This window comes from Balaenoptera musculus, chromosome 3 (genome assembly GCF_009873245.2).
Source record: "Balaenoptera musculus isolate JJ_BM4_2016_0621 chromosome 3, mBalMus1.pri.v3, whole genome shotgun sequence".
In the NCBI taxonomy this organism is placed as follows: Eukaryota; Metazoa; Chordata; class Mammalia; order Artiodactyla; family Balaenopteridae; genus Balaenoptera; species Balaenoptera musculus.
Window position 1 is genome coordinate 25,106,622 of NC_045787.1, and position 17,101 is coordinate 25,123,722.

General features: G+C 44.6%; 1 protein-coding gene and 1 long non-coding RNA gene across 2 annotated transcripts in view; one reads left to right on the top strand and one right to left on the bottom strand.

Moving 5' to 3' along the window:
• Window positions 1-17,101, top strand: part of PDZD2 (PDZ domain containing 2) — a 373,142-nt gene that overhangs the window by 75,062 nt on the left and 280,979 nt on the right. The window lies entirely within an intron of this gene.
• On the bottom strand, window positions 7,803-13,092 carry LOC118892218. The gene is made up of 3 exons (XR_005019259.1): window positions 12,971-13,092; window positions 12,130-12,200; window positions 7,803-10,291 (listed from the first exon to the last, which is right to left on the bottom strand). It is a non-coding gene; the product is annotated as an uncharacterized LOC118892218 (long non-coding RNA).

The following is a 17,101-nucleotide window of genomic DNA, read 5'->3' on the forward strand; positions in this document are numbered from 1 at the left end:
CTGAGGCCTAGTTCCCCCAGGGCCTCCCAGAGGGGCCTGGTGCCGCAGACCGGGCTGTCAGCTCCTCTGTGTAACTCAGTCACGTTCGCAGAATTTAAAGGTCACTCCTCCCCACTGTATTTGTGCCGCCACAAAAGAGCCCGGGAAGGAGGGCACGATCCGTACTACGAGGGGGTGACTCCCTAAAGGGGCTGCGAGCCAGGAGCCTGGGGATTCACAGGGACGGCCCTGTGGGCCTCACAGCGCAGTCAGGATTTGTTCCTCCGCCTTCCCAGTTAGGGGTGCGGAGAGCAATGGGGCAGGAGGAGGGTAGGGCCAGGAGCCCCAGGACAGCTTCCACTGTGCATTTGCAGCTCTGATTGGAGGCTCGGAAACTCAGAGGAAGGTGTAGCTGTTTGCTGGTGCTGCTGTAACAAGGTGTCATAGGCTGGGGGCTTAAACAACAGAAATGTATTTTCTCACACTTCTGCAGGCTGGTAGTTCCAGATCAATAGGTTGGCAGGTTTGGCTTCTCCTGAGGCCTCTCTTCTCGGCTTGTAGGTGTCTGTGTTCTCTCTCTGTGTCCTCGGATGGTCTTTTTTCTGCATGCCCCTGGTGTCTCTGTTTCTGGTGTGTCCAAATGTCTTCTTATGTGGACACCAGGCATATTGGATTAGGGCACCCTAATGGCCTCATTTTAGCTAAATCATCTCTTTAAAAAACCTGTCTCCAAATTCCATTGCATTCTGAGGTACTGGGGGTTAGGGCTTCATCATATGAATTTGGGGAGGACACAATTCAGCCTATAACAGAAGGAGAGCACGGGGGCAGGAACTTAGAACTGCAGTGCTCAAAAATATTCAGGTGGCCAAGCATTTGTGAGTCAGTGCTGTCCATTCAATACCATGTTGAATCAGTGGCTTCCATTATATGAACTAAGAACACATTTGCTAGCAGAAAAGAGGATGGTGTGTTAAGTGTGCCATCTAAAATCCCAGTGAAAAAATTGGGCATGGGGAGAAGGAAAATTGTTGAACTAAGCAGACCGGCAGTTTTGAGTTTTTGCTGTAGTATTTGCTTACTTGCTCAACTACTTTTTCATCCATTGTACTTGCTGACAAAACAGTAGCAGATGCCAGAGTTTTCAAACTTTCTGAGTGAAAACCCTGAAACCGACAAATCCCATGTGCTAAATAAATTTTCTGTATGTATTGGGAAAAACTCGCTATTATTCGGTGTTAGCAATGGAAACCACCAATATTCCAGAGAAGCCTGGTTTGAGAATCGCTGTGGGAAGCCACATTCCTGTGTGTCTTCTCTAATTAGCAGAAGACTTACAGAAGAAATAACACTCTTCGATGATCACTGAAAGAATGGGGATTTGGGAGGCTAATCATCTGCAGTCTGGCTTCTCCATCCATTTATTCATTTATTCAACATAATTGATCTGCACCTTCAATAATGCTTGCATCGGTATTCTGGTAGGTGGATGGGGAATGTATACAACACTTTCCTAGACAGGAGTGATAGAGAAATGAATCCATTCCATCCCTGCCTTGAGGACCTCAGGTATCAGTTAAGAACTTTGGTTGCAAACGGCAGAATCTACTCTACCTGGTTTAAGCAAAGAAGTAATTTATTAAAGAAGCTCCAGCAGAGGCAGAACTGGCTTGGAAGCAAAGCGGCCAATCTGGGCAATGCACTGCTGCCGTGGAGATGCTTCTGCCCCTATTGGTGGATGGGCACCGACGCTTGACATTGAGCACAAGACACTACTTTAAAATTTTCTGCTGTTGATGTCTTTGGATGTCTGCAGCCACTTTTGCCAGAATGGCTTCCACGAGGCAACCGCTGCTTCATGCCTCTTACGCCTGATTGGCAGAGCCCAGGTCACGTGCCTGTACCACAGCTGGCAAGGGAAACTGGGAAAACAAGTTTCTGCCTTTTACCTTAAAGATGTGTAAAATCGTGAGATGGGAAATTCTGTACACATAGGAAAGGTGTCAAAAGGCACTGGGTAGACAAAAAGCATGACAGGTGTCCACTCTAAACTCCCCATCTAATGGAGGAAACAGATGTACAGTAAGTCCCCTACATACGAACCTTCAAGCTGCAAACTTTCAAAGATGCAAACGTGTGTGCCAGTCCCTGTGTGCCAGCTGTCGTACTGTTCTACTGTACTTTTCAAGATATTGTACTGTAAGATTAAAAATGTTTTCTTTATTTTTTGTGTTTATTTGTTTTTTATGTATTATTTGTGTGAAAAGTATTATAAACCTATTACAGTACAGTACTAGATAGCCGATTGTGTTAGTTGGGTACTTAGGCTAACTTTGTTGGACTTACTAACAAATTGGACTTACAAATGTGCTCTCGGAATGGAACTCGTTCGTATGTAGGGGACTTACTGGATATTAAAAATTAATGGGACAAATGCTATAATCGAGACATCCTTGTGGTATGATGGAGACCAGGAAAAAAGTTGTTACTAGCCTGGGATGGTCATGGAAGGCTTCATGGAGGAGGTGATTGACGACTGAGCTTATCTTGATGGGATGAAGCAAAAGTGGGCCAGCTTGGAGCTAAATAAGAAAAAGATCCTCCCTCTCTGATTTTTTTTTTTTTTTTTTTAAATGTCTCTTTTTTTTTTTTAATTTTTATTTATTTATTTACTTTTATTTATAGCTGTGTTGGGTCTTCATTTCTGTGCGAGGGCTTTCTCTAGTTGCGGCAAGTGGGGGCCACTCTTCATCGCCGTGCGCGGGGCTCTCATTATCGCGGCCTCTCTTGTTGCGGAGCACAGGCTCCAGACGCTCAGGCTCAGTAATTGTGGCTCATGGGCCTAGTTGCTCCCCGGCATGTGGGATCTTCCCAAACCAGGGCTCGAACCTGTGTCCCCTGCATTGGCAGGCAGATTCTCAACCACTGCGCCACCAGGGAAGCCCCTCCCTCTCTGATTTTAAACATACCTCCACAGTGAGTGGGCCAGATTTAAAAAATGAGAACCGATGAAGCAAGAAGAAAAGGCAGGTTGGAATCTGAATGCATTAGTGGTGGACTCTTGTGAGAGCTGGCCGGAAGGTGCTCAGGGCATCCTGCATGGAGCTGTCTGCATAATCGACCTGGCTTGTGTCCTTTTCCTTCCCAACTCTGCTTCCTTCAGATGTCCTAATAGGTTATGGCTTCCAAGAGGAAATATGCTTTGCATCTTCAGAGGGGCATTTTGGAAACACAAAGCCTGACTTCAAAGGAGTAACTCATTCTTTCTAAAAAAAAAATGTTGCTATAAAAAGTAATAAGGAAAGTATAAAGTGGAAAGTACAAGTCCCTTGATAACTAGCATTTATATATTATCTTTTTGAAAAATCTCAAAAGCAATCAAATTACACTTGCTTTGCAATTTTTTTTCCCGCTTTCCATAAAAGTGAGTCTTAGATTTCTTAAAAGTGAGTCAGTAGCAGTGTCTTAATGTTGTATTTGGTCAACAAGTATTTAATAACAATAAGGAGGCTAAGAATGAGGCTATTTTTAAGACCAAGGTTGGTTTAGAGAGTTGGCATACAGGCCCCCCTTCCCCTAAATCTCTTTCTCCTCTGCATTTTCCCGTCTTGGAAATTGGCATCACTTGATAATGGCCTTCGTTTCTGCCTCCCTCACCCCACCCCCTTCCATCAGCCAGTCCTGGTGGCTCCGCCTCCATCCTCAGCTCAGATTGTCCCCTCCTCCCCGTGCCCTGCTGTTAGTCCCAGGCATGGTCCCTCCGTCTCCTGCCTGGACCGAGGCTTCCTGACCAGCGCTCTGCCCCCAGTCTTGGTCTTTCCTCGTCCCTGCTTCTCACTGTAGCCAAATGGTATTGCAAAACAGAAATGTCTCTTTGTTGCATAAAACTTTCCAGTGCTGGCTTCCCAGCACTCTTAGATAAAATTCAAGGTCTTGCCTGTGGTGGCCCCTGGCCAGCTTCATATCACTCCACTCCCTCCTGCCATCGCAGCCTCAGAGGTCGTCCCTCAAGCACGCCCTCAGATACCTGACGCGGGACCCTTGCTCGCTGCCTGTACGGGCTTCCGCTCTCTCCTCTCTGGGGAGCTGGGTTCTTCTTACCTTTTAGGTCTCGGCTTAAATGGCGCTCTCCCCAAGTGTATTTCCTTGATCTGTTGTCTAAATAGTGCTCGCCCCAAACCTGGTACTTTCTGATTGCAGTTTCTTGTTTATTTATCTTCTGGCACTTAGCACGATCATCTGTGTTCTTCTGGTTTACGTATCCTCTCTCTCTCCTCCTAGAATCTACGTTCTCAGGAGGTGGGGCTCTTACCTGCCCTGTTCACTCTGTATCTGCAGCATCTGGCCCAGTGTGCTCAATAAATGTTTCATGAAGGAATAAGCAATCTAGAACCTTCACGTCCTCTGCCAGACCTCTTCGTACCCTGCCTTTGAGGAGCGCTCTCTCCTCCTGGGAGGAGACCTCTCTCTCACAGGCCGCCCCCCTCCCCTGCCTGCACCGGATGCTGGGGGATTCACGGGCTTGTGCTTCTCCCACCCCGTGCTCAGCTATGGCAGCCGAATACAGATGATGCACCTCCCACCGCTTAGTGAGACCAGCGCATCTCACAGGCCTCCGCTCCCTGCTGCATGAGTGGTAGGCAGTAAAGCAGGCCGCCACCGTGGGCTTCCCCTGTGATGTGTGCTGGGGTGGAAAGAGCACTGAACCTGGAGGCAGAAGCTCAGCTGTGGAGACTGCCACCCCCCTCGCCGTGTAACTGGGAAACACTCTCTCTTGAGCGTTCCTTTCCTTAGCTATCGAATGTGAGTAGAGGCCCCTGCTCCAGGCTTTCTTTCGGGCCACCGAGGTGACGTCAGTGCCTTCCTGTCGCCACCGTAAGTGTGGCGTAGTAGGATTTTGCCCAACATGGTAGGTGTCATTAAGGACGAGAAGGGTAGACTTGGAGAAAGGAGAGCCAGATCAAAAAAGTTGACTGCACCGAATTTCTGTGCCTTCAGCCGATCAGGAGGACCCCCTTAAATCACGGGGTGCAGGGCAGGAGTGGGCCTGAGCCTGGGGATGACAGTCCTGTGTAAGGCTTGGCCCTGTGCCTTCTACTGTGGCCCAGACCACAGGTTTGGCCACACAAAACATCCCCCATTCAGATACTAAAGAGCCAGCTGAGAGCCTCCTCGCAAAGGGTAGGCATTGACCTTGACACTCAAGAGGCTTGACTGGGGCTATATTTCTTCATTTTGGCGACATGTCATTTGGGCTCTTCCGAGAGCGAGGTTGGTTGAAATCCTTCTTTCCTCCAATACCGTCTCCCGCTGTAAATATGCAAGGCTGCATTCCATGAAGCTGGGCTCTCGCTGCAAGACCGTCTCTGACTACCTCTGGGCATGTGTTATGGCTACAAGGAAATCTAAGATTCCCTCTCTGCCCCTAAGGCAAGGTTTCCCAACCTCAGTGGCTCCTTGCAGGAGGGGCTGGCCCAGGCATTGCAGGATACTCAGCCGTATCCTCTGGCCTCCATCCACTAGACGCCAGTACCAAGCTCCGCTCACCCGCCCCCCCAACACAAACACACACTTGTGACAACCAAGTACGTCTCCAGATGTTGCCAAATGTCCCCAAGGGGCAAAATCCCTCCTCTTCTTTGAGAACCATTGCCCTGAGAGAAGTAATTGTCCAGTAAATGGGATGGACAACATGAATTTTGAAGAGGAGTGTACTGTAAGCTGAATACAAAACACAAATCCACTTATGTGAGTCACTTGACTGTCTGGGCATTGCAGGGCCCTTGTTTTGGGGGCTGCTTGGCAAGCACTAAGGGTGGTGGGAAGACAATGTTAGTTGACTACACCCGATATGATGCTTCTTTACAGTTTCTATCTAGCCTAGGAAAATTCAGAGATTTACGGGCTCCTTGACTGCAAAGATTAGTTTGCCTTAACAAACGCAATGTCTATGAAATTAAATTTATAAAGTAATTTATAAGATGATTAATAACAAAGTCATTGGGAAGATTAATTTAGATAGTGCAAGTCCCATACTCAGCCTCCAATTCATAGCTATTTTTATGTATTATTGACTAATTTCTCTGTCATGTGCTATTTATATTATAGCTATTATACAATGCACATCTTCCATGTTCTATTAAATTTGTTTCTTATTGGATGCTCACAACCACCCTGCAGAATAGGTGGCATGATGCCCATTTTACAGATGGAAAAAGTGAGACTTAGAAAGGTTTAGTATCTTGTCAGGGTGACGCAGCCTATGCAGGATGGGGATGGTATTCAAATTCAGATTGTTCCTCTTTCAAGGCCTTTGTTTTCCATTACACTGGAAGGAATGTCAGGTTAGGGTTTCAAGGTCTGTCCCCAGTTGTTTTCATCTATCCATCAATTTAAGAATAATTTCTTTTCCCCTGAGAGGTATTTTTACAAAATGGTTGTATCTGTTTTCAATATACGTGTCTTCTCCACTCAAAGCAATTATACATTCTAAGAGGACAAGGAGTGTATCTCGTAACTCTTTCCATCTCAAGTGTCATACACAGAGTTGGTGCTTAATAAATATTTGCTCTGTGACTCTTCTTCATTCCTATGTACTTCTAGCAAGATTTAGTTGAGAAGGAGTAAAACCTCTTCATACCTCTTAAGGAATGGAAATTCTCTCTTACAAGTTAGCTCCGGGGATGAATGATTTCTTGTTTGCCCTCTAATTTTAGACACCGTGAGGAGCAGCTGTTTGACAAGATACTCCAGTAGTACTGCCACTCACATCAGTCGCTCTTTCTGCAGGACCTGTACCTGTGAAGGCTGGGGGCGTGTGACTCTGATGCAAGTGCATCTCTGTTCAGTTGGACCACATGAAAGGGTAGCTCCCCGCTGTTATAAGGAGGGCAGTTCAGCTAAGGAAGAAATTCCTCCGGGAAGTCAAGCCACAAATAGGGGTGTGTGCGTGTGTGTGTGTGTGAGTGAGTAAGGGAGTTGGGATCGGGGTGGTGGAAAAATCTCTACCTGGTAAATGGCTGAGTGGTCATCCCATACAACAGACCTCAGGGATCAGTGTTTTCAGGGGTATCTTGGAATGAGTCTCAAAATAAGAAAGTCACCAACTTTGTCATGGGATGGACCATGAAATTATTTACCTTTTATATCATTGTAAAACTTGAGGATCACTTGGTTATCTGGGTTAAATTGATGCATTCTTGCTCTAAAAGGCAAAAGAGGGTTTGATTAAAGGAACAGTGGGGTGGGTAGTTGGGTGATGATTCTCATGACCCAGCCATTTGCTGGATCTGCCTAAACGAAATAGTGGATTTTGAGGCCTTCAAGTACTGTTGTGTCTTCTCGAGGTTGTGTGAGCCATGATAGGACTAGAGGGAATTCCTTTGCTTTATTTGGAGTTTAGGGGAAATCCTCTAGCCTCTGCGCTCGCTCCCAAGGTGTTTTCAGGCTTAAAATGCTTACCCTTATGGCTCGAAAGGGTTAATTTCCATCTGCCTCTTCTGTTTCTAGCCTGGAGGTTGGGTATTAGAGGGTAAAGAGCCTTTTCAGGGTGGCTGGTGTTTTTGTTGATGATGTTGTTATTCTTTTGCTTTAGTTTAAAATTCCAAATCCAGGAAATGACTGTGGGCTGGGCAGGCCCGGTTAGGAGGCCCAGAATGGAGAGGGGTCCCATATTTGCCAGGCAACCTGGGAGCCCAGGGCAGCACAGAGCCTGCTCGCTCATCATTGGTCTTATTCATTTATTTTGTATTAAGGTAACATTCATATAACATAAGATTACAATTCAGTGGCATTTAGTACATTCATAGTGTTGTGCCACCATCATCTCTATCTAGTTCCCAAACATTTTCATCATCCGTCAGAAAGAGATTCTGTACCCATTACCGGTCACTCCCCATTCACTCCATCACCCCCGCACCCCGACCTCGGGCCCCTGGCAACCGCTAATCTGCTCTCTGTCTGTAGAGTCAACTCTTCTGGACATTTCATATAAATGGAATCATACAATCTGTGGCCTTTTGTATCTGACTTCTTCTAGCATAGTGTTTCCAAGGCTCATTCATGTATTGGAGCATGTGTTGGAACTTCATTCCTTTTTAAAGCTGAATAATATGCCATTGCATGCATGGATGTACAACATTTTGTTGATCTGTTTATCTGTCGATGGGCATTTGTGTTGTTTCTACCTTTTGGCTATGTTGAATAGTGCTGCTAAGAACATTCATGTACAATTATTTGTTTGAATGCCTGTGTTCAGTTCTTTGGGGTATATACTTAGGAGTGGAATTACTCAGTTACATGGTAATCCGTGTTTTGTTTTGTTTTGAGGATTTAACATTGATGGTCTAGCCTCTGGTCTGCTGTTAGGACCATTAGAGGGGCTTTGTTAGAATCATGAAATCAGAGCCTTAGAAAGAGCCTTAAAGATAATGTAATCCACCTTCTCACCCATTCCAGGAAGTCTTGTCTATAACAAACCTTATAGAAGCCCGTCCATCCCCTGCATGCACAATTCTAGGGCAGAGGGACACCCTACCTCCCAAGGGTGGCCAGTGTCACCTGTTGGCTTGCTCTAGTTCTGCCTTATAGAGAAGTTTTCACCTGGAATCCATAGACTTTTGGGGTTTATCCACAGATGAGCTTCAGCGTTGAGAGGTGCAAGGCAGAGTTTGTAACTGTCATCATTCTTTAAGGGGTCCCTGAATCACTGCTCTGGAGTGACCCAGCAATGCCATCTCTCTTCTGCCCACGAGCCTTCAAAGGCTTACTGGCAGGTCGTTGCTTGGTTGACAGCTGCCCTCTGCTGACCTCTGCCATCCAGATGCAAAGAACAGCAAAGGGTCTTCCCAAACGCCCCGCTGTGAGAAGACAGAGCCCAGGCTGAAAGGCTGTGCAGAAGCAGGTAGGAGGCCGAAGAGCATAGCAAGCCCCTCGCATGGGCCCCACTGCCTGTGACCTTGGCCACCTGTGGTTTACTGCAGATGCTGAAAGAATTTGCTATCCAAGAGATTGTTTCATTTGGAGACAAGGCCATTTCAGAAAAAGCTGAGAAAGTCCTTGAAAGTTGCACAGTTTCTGATGTTGGTAAAGTGAGGAAAATTTCATAATCAGCTCTTTTTTTAAAATAAACTTTTTATTGACGTATAATGTACCTACGGAAAAGTGCACAGTCATAAAAGCACATTCCATGCAATGCTGTTTCTATGGAGTGTAATAACAGGCAAAATGTATCTGTGGTGTTAGAAGCAGAATAGTGGTTACCCTTAGGAGGGCAGTGCCTGGAAGGGAGCACAAGGGGTGCCTGGAAGGGAGCACGAGGGGTGCCTGGAAGGGAGCACGAGGGGTGCCTGGAAGGGAGCACAAGGGGCGCCCCGGAGAGCTGACTGTGCTCAGATTCTTGACTGGGAACAACTCTTTGTGAAATAGGACTGAGGATGCACCACACTGAGAACAGACAAAGCCCAGGGTGAATGTGGTTCAGACGACTAAGCCTCCTGTTTAGGGCTATCCTTGGTGTCTGTCTTTCCGACACCCTTCCCCCTGACCCCTTGCTCTGGAGGATGCCCTTTCTCACTCAGTCCATGTGCCGCAGGGGGTCTGTCCTACCCTCTAGCTCCAGGAGCCAGCACGTAACTCAGAGGCTGGTTAAGTGATGGGCACATGATCCAAGTTAGACAATGAGAATCCATCTCAGGACTTTTGCTAGAACCACTGGGAAAGAGGCATAAGCTCTCAGCTGGAGTTTCTGAGCTGGTAGCATAGAACCTTCAGCTGCTGGTGGCCCTCTTTGCTACCATGTGCAGAGTGCCAGCTGGAAATGAAGCCAGCACAGAAGACAGAAAAATCAAGACTCCTGGCGAGTGTGTATATGGATCCAGCCGTGTCGAGAGCTATCCCCATTCCCCATGGACTTTTCATTTATATGTGTTGATAAATTCCCTTCTTCTGTTCTTCAGGTTGAGTTTTTATCCCTTGCCTCCAAGGGTTCTACTAATTGAAACAGATTTGTTTCTTGATCAGTCGGAACTATTAGATGTACTTGTCCAAATCTGACTTCTTCTACTGTAGCACACAGTCTCTCTGTGAGCCCCTGTGAGTGTAGTGGCAGCGCCAAATTGTGAGGGTTGCGGATGGAGAGATTGGGGGAACTTTAGAAATAGCTATCTGGTTGGAGGGATGAGCTGAAGGGGATTTGTTCCAAAGTTGTGCTGGCCCGGCTCACACACTGTTTCAGGTGGCGTGGGGGAACTTAATGTGTCACTGGGTCACTGCTTCCTTCCATGCTCCTGGTACTTGGCTCTTGATGACTTTTCTATGTGTAAGACAGAAGTAGAAGAGATGAGCACACGTGGACTGATGGGAGCTTACCAGCCTGCTGGAGATAACCAAGAAGGGCCCAACAATGACCTCCCATTACCCATTTTATGTAAACTCTGTATTTTAAGATATCCCAAATTATAAAGTACGTAAAGGAACTCTAAGGTGGCAGTTTTAGGAATAAAATTATTAAGGTGGTCTTACCTGGGAGGGCAGAGGAATGCACTGAATCAGAATCATCTAAAATGAAAGTGATTCTAACAGTATCTTATGTTTTGCTGTATAGCTTTTCAGCTATTCATTGGATGGAAAATATTCTTCAAAAAAACATTCAATGATTTATGATAACTTTGTAAGTAGAGTCGACCCTTGAACAACGTGGGGTTGAACTGCATGGGCCCACTTATAGTGGGCTTTTTTTTCAGTAAATATATTGGAAACATTTTTGGAGATTTGCTAAAAAAAGAAAAAACCAATGAACCACGTAGCCTAGAAATAGCAAAAAAATGAAGAAAAAGTTAGAAATGTCATGAATGCATAAAATATATGTAGATACTAGTCTGTCCTTACATAGGCATAAGGTGAGTGATATTTAACATAAAACTAATAACTTATTAGTTTTTCTACTGTTTTATAACTTTGCTTTCAAAGAATTACCTTACTATACAGTATGCCTGTCTCTCCTAATTGGAGAAGCTGTGTATGAGCCTATTTTCATAGGTAAGGTTTTTTTTCTTAATGTAACAATGTTTCCAATACTGTAATACTGTATGCCATAAAAATTTTATAACAATTTATTCATTAGTATACAGGCTAGGCTACTGTGAAGCAATTTTATCAATTACACTAGGCTACCATAAAGCAATCACATTGCTGCTTCCTTATCAATGCATGAGTCGTTATACCTGTAAATAAATAGGAATTTCTTTTTCACATTATTCTTTCATTTTTGATGTCTAGTGTTAGTAATACGTATAACCTCCATAGCGTTTTGTATCATTTAAGACAATATGATGTAGGTACTGACAGATGATTCATCTTGTAAACAGATGACATAAACTTGTGACATTGTACAGTACAGTACTGTAAATGTATTTTCTCTTCCTTAGGATTTTCTTAATAACATTTTCTTTTCTCTAGCTTACTTTATTGTAAGAATGCAGTATATAATACATATAACACACAAAATATGTATTAATCGACTATTTGTGTTATGAGTAGGGCTTCCAGTCAACAGTTTTTGGTGAGTCAAAAGCTATAGGCAGATTTTCAACTGCACAGGCAGTTGGCATCTGTAACCCCCATGTTGTTCAGGGGTCAGCTAAACAAAAGAATATCATTAAAATAATGAACAAGTTTCTTGCTTTTGGCTTATCTTCCTGTCAACTGCTCGTGTTCAGCCTGGAAGTCCATACAGGGCTAGCGGGCTTCTGGGTATCTCATGGGGGCCTGTTACAGTGCGTGGTCGTGATTCAGCCCTTCAATAAATACCTGACTTGACCTAATTTGATGCAGGTTTTTTGCTCTGAATCTCACAAGTCTACCAGCTGCCATGTAACCTTGTTTCGACCTCACATTCAACCATCTTTGACTCATTTGCTCACCCTGATGTGAGCAACTGCAATAAAAGAGACTTTCACAAGGTCCACAGGAAGAAAGTATTTTTGATCTTAAAATTGCTTATGCGGAGAGAACCACAAACTCTCGTATCACTAAAAAGAAGTTTAGAGATGACCCCGAGTTCCATCTGGCCTTATTTTATTGAAAGGGGAAGTGACTTGCGTAGCCAGTGGTGGAATAAGGCTGCACCCCAGGTCTCTGATGCTGTCCTACCGGAGTGGGGGCACTCACCCCTTGGGGCTGCGAGAGGCTCGGCCTTTCCATGGAACTTCAGGACAGCCTGCCTGTTGTTGGAAGAGGGGAGGATAGAATCAGAGGAAAAGTCCTGACTCCGGGCAGAGTTCACACAAATGTACATCCTTTGCATGTCCTCATCCTCTGAAAGCTGCTCAGTGGGGACAGAAATAGCTGCAGGTCATTTAATAATTTCATTTTTAGCAGTTGGTACAAATTCCTCCTCCCATTATGCGGCTCACAGGAGTGGTTAAAATAATGCAAATGTGACTCTTTAGGTTTCATTTCTTTTCTTTCCCTTCCTCTGTTGGGGAGGCTAGTGAGCTGTGGTTTCCAGAAGTAAAATGTGCCAATAATTTATAGCTGGATAAATCTGCTTTTGAACTATACCATGACCTCCAGGATTAAAATTAGCAGTTGCTGAGAGCATCTTACAGTACTGGTGTTCTGCTGAGTGCTTTGTATGGATTATTTTGTTTAATTCCCACAAGACCCCTACGAGGCAGACATTATTATTGACCCACTTTTCTGATGAGGAAACTGAGGCTCAGAGAGATTAAGTGACTTGCTCAGGGTCACACAGTTCTGCCACAAGCTTCATTCACTCTGAAAAACCTCAGACCTGAAGAAGAGCAATGAAAAGGACATTTTTTGAAGGTTAGAGAGATTGAAATCTATAATATATTTAGATCATGGGATTTTTCCCCAGAATCATTTCAGAGAGCTGAGAAATAATGGTCCACATCACCACAGATGGGGTCCTCAGCTTTAACCTCAACCTTTCTCATGTCTACACAGTCTGATAACAGAAGTTCTTTACCTGCGCTAAGTGGAAATCTTGACTGTCCTCAGAGGGCCAGTCCTCAGAGGGACGGTCCTCAGAGCAGCTGTGTGTCCTGTCTCCATCTGCTGTGCCTTTAATGCTCTTCGGGGTGTGTATGTGCCGGGTTTGTCAGCCCAGGGAGCACAGCTGATTCCTGGCCAGCTTTTGAAGGCTTCAGGCAGATTCCTGGGGAGACGGGGACACTATGGCCCTGGTTCTCGTCACAGTCTTGTTCTGCACTTTCTAAAAATATTCATGACAAACAGCTAATGGGCATTTTGGCCACATGGCTCTAAATCACCACTGCCATTTCAAACGGAATGCTTCTCCTTCAGGCCTGTTCATCTTGATTTACGTGATTGGGATAGATTCAGTTCCGTTTCACAGAACTTCACTGCAGCCTACTCACCAGAGAAAAACAATAAAGTGCATTTTTGCCTCTTTTAGCAAGTGTTGCATGGTCATTTACTAGTCAAAAATGAAGCGAAATGAAATAAAAGCTTCATGGGGAAGAACACAGCTGCAGTTATTGCGTAGGTATTATTTAGCGATACTCAAGGGGAGGGAGCCCCATCTCTTCAGAAGAGCAGTTGTTTCTGAAGTTAAGAAAGACTAAGGGGCAAAGATTTTTTTACAATTTTAAGGTAAATTACTATAGTCTTTTCAGAAAGCATGTTGACAATGTGTATAAAGAGACTCAGGGTGCGTGCCCTGTCGCCCCGAATTCCTTTTTTATAAATACATCTTGAAGAAAAAATTGGAAATAGAGACAATTTTGTATTCATCAGAGCATCACTTAATGATGCAAAAAACAATGGGCCATATCCTAAAGTCCCAAGGAATAGAACTAGTAAAATAAATTATGGTGATCCATTTGTTATAGTACTGCACAGTTATTAAAACATCAGTCTTTGAAGAATTATAACGATACGGTAAAATGTTTAAGATATAACAAGTGAAAATACAAGCTTAAAAATGGAGTATAGAGTATGACCTCAACCAAGCACAAAATACTACACGTGTACACACACATGCGCGCACACACACTTTGGAAAAAGACTGAAGAAGGAATCCAAAATTGCGGTTGTCTCTGATTGGTGAGATTGTGGGTGACTTTATTTTCCTTATGTATTTCTCTATTTTCTCTATTTTTTTTTTGTTTTTTGCAATGAGAATTGATTCAGTTAAGGGTCAGAATTTATTTACTTATTTTTTAAAGAAAAGCTCTCCCCGAGAATTTACTCGGGGTCTTATTTTGATACATTGGCATCCATAGCTCTATAGTGAATTCAAACTGAGACCTACAAAGTCAGGACAGCTCTGGGCTCAGTCTGTTGTGATAAACAAGAGGGTGGCGTCAGGAAAAATAAAAGAGAAAGCTGAACCTGCAGTCAGAATACTGGAGTTCTCAGCCAGATTTCCCTCTCTTACTAGTGAGAGTCTGGGGGAAACCATCAGGTACTGCAGGTTCCTCTCATTGCCAGGTCTCCCGGGGGAGGAGTAGATCCACCAGTGCCAGATCTCGGCAAGACTATGAAGCAGAGAGATGCTTGTACATCTGCTTCCATAGTGTTCGCTCCTCCTCATGATGCCCCCACCCCATCCCTCTTCTCATGCTGTCTGCAACTCTCCCCCCAGGAAAACTGCTCTTTGGAAAGGATCTGGTTCCTTCTTTCAAATACATGTTTATTAAATGCAAGGTTCATTGACCAGTAAATACTTCAACCCATGACCTTGCCTATGGATAGTTACATTTTCATAGGGAAAAGGGAACAACCTGTAAATCAAAGGACAGCTCTCTCCAGCAGGCTGCCGGGAGGATGCACTGACAGTGTGGTGGAGTTCAAGGGAGCCCAGCTTCATTCACCAAGGGCCTGGATGTTGAGCCCAGGCCCTCTGCTTGCGAACAGGTGCATTTGCAGGAAAGTCATCCACCTTCCCCGAGCCTTCAGGGATTTTCCATCAGAAATAATAATAATTCCTTCACAAGGTTATTGTGAAAAGTGAAACCACCCATGTGAGATGAGCCTTGGCAAAGTGTAAAGCGGAGGTTGCCCACTGGAGGGACGTGAGCTGAAGCTCGTTGCACATGGTTTTGTTGGGTTTGCTGAGTGGTTCTTTTTCATTTTTTAAGGATCGGATTTGTTGTCAATATTTTAAAATCAAGAGATTTCACATTTTTAAGTGTAGGTTTGTTTGTTTGTTTGTTTACTTCTCTGGGTCCTGGCATTCTGGCATGCACCCATCTGCTGGAACTCAGTAGCGGCTGTTCACTGTCACGGGGGTCCAGGCCTCAGCACCCACCAGGCCCAGCACTTGCTGCCATGTCTCCATGGTGAGAGAGGGGAGTGATGATGGAGGCTGGGGCTTTGAAGGCAGAACTTCCTCCCCGAGTCTCTGCTGAACCATTTGCTGGTTGTATGACTTCAGCCAAACTCGTAAACTTGCAAAGCCGTAACTTGCTGGACCCTCTGTTTCTTAATCTAAGTGGGATAATTATTTGTATCTTCCGAGAGGATTGCACCAAGGACTAAGTGAAAAAATGGGTGTAGAACACTCAGAACATAGGTGTTTGATCAGATTTATATGCTTGGCCTCTGAAGGCATTTGACTTATCAACTTCTTCTAGAAGCTGGGAATCAGACGATATTGTTTCTATTACTTTATCTGTCTACCTATCTAACTATCGAGTAATTTCTCTGCTCTATGTTAATTAGTAGTTCTGGGTGAAAAAGTGGGCTTCTAAACAAATTAGAAACTCTTCCAAATATTCTTTTAGGCTAGCCAGTCTATCTTTCCTTTTGGAGGATGTTATATGAATAACATGAGAACTCTTTTCCTCTTGGTGAGTTTGCCGTGCCATCCATCCATTGTTCTTGACCTCCTGTGAGTCTATATAACATGTTTTCATACTTGATTATATTCTACTGCTAGTTGCTGCCTGTCTTTCCTCTTCAACTAGAGTGTGAACTCCATCCTATTTTTCTGCTCCTATATCTTGTATGGTACCTAGCATTTTGCAGATAATAAATCGCTCGTGGACCGAACAGCCGAAGTTATTGCTAGAAGGATGTGTAAATGGCTCTTCTGAAGGCAGGCCCAGTGGCATCCTTACAGGTTCTTACAGGGCAGGTCTTTCATAATAGCGACATTACCCGTCCCTTCATCCGTCCCCAGCAACCCCTCCTAGAGGGCCCACTCTCTGTCGGATTCTCAGCCAGGAGATTAGATACTGCCTTCGATACTGAAGCAACGGAGGAGGTGCGCCCATGGACGACACGGAATAGCCAGGCCTACCTGATGTGTCGTTTGCTGTCCCAGGCAATGACTCTGCATTCTGAGTGGCCGGAGCGTGAGCGATGAAATCAGTATTTCCGGCACAGGTAAATGGCTCAGGTGACATCACATGTGTAGTTTTTCTGTCCTGGTCTTTCCATTTTTCCCCTCTAACTTTGCCTATTTTATAACCCCAAGCGCATGCAACTTCTTAGCAATGTGGTAACAGCGTTATACAGGGCTGGCCTCCAAAGTCCATAGAACTGGGTTTGTCTGGAACGTTCTGAGGTAGTTACTTTCTAAAGAGTTCATAGGTGGAATTTCTCTTGCCACAATTGAACTGAAAAGCATGGTCCTGTTGAGGGTTATGGCTTGGTGGTTGGCTTCACCCTGCTCTAAAGTGGTTTCCTTTTCTAAATCACAGGCATGTACTGAAAATTATATCAGTTCCTTGAGATTTGGGCAGAGTTGTCAGTTTGGTTTCTTTCGAAACCAGGGCAGGGCTTGTCTCACCCATGTTTACTGGCCACTGACAGAGGAGGATCAGGGGAGGGTCGGCCACTTCCTTATTAGGCAAAAAACGTCCTTTCTGTCTCAGCTGGTGTCCAAGAGAGGGTCTTCATTCCCTTTAAAAATAAAAAAGGAAAGAAAATGACTTGCTTCAAGAGTGTCTTTGATATTGATATCATTTGAATGAGTCATAAAATCTTTTTTCTCTTGACATTTATTCCCTTTGCCAGTGCTTGATATCTTGATGCTAATTCTGAAGAAAAAAGAAAAAGAAAGATTTTTTTCCCTTTGTAGTTCGAACAGGAAAGAATCTTAGTGTAAAACCTGTGTTCTCTTTGTCCT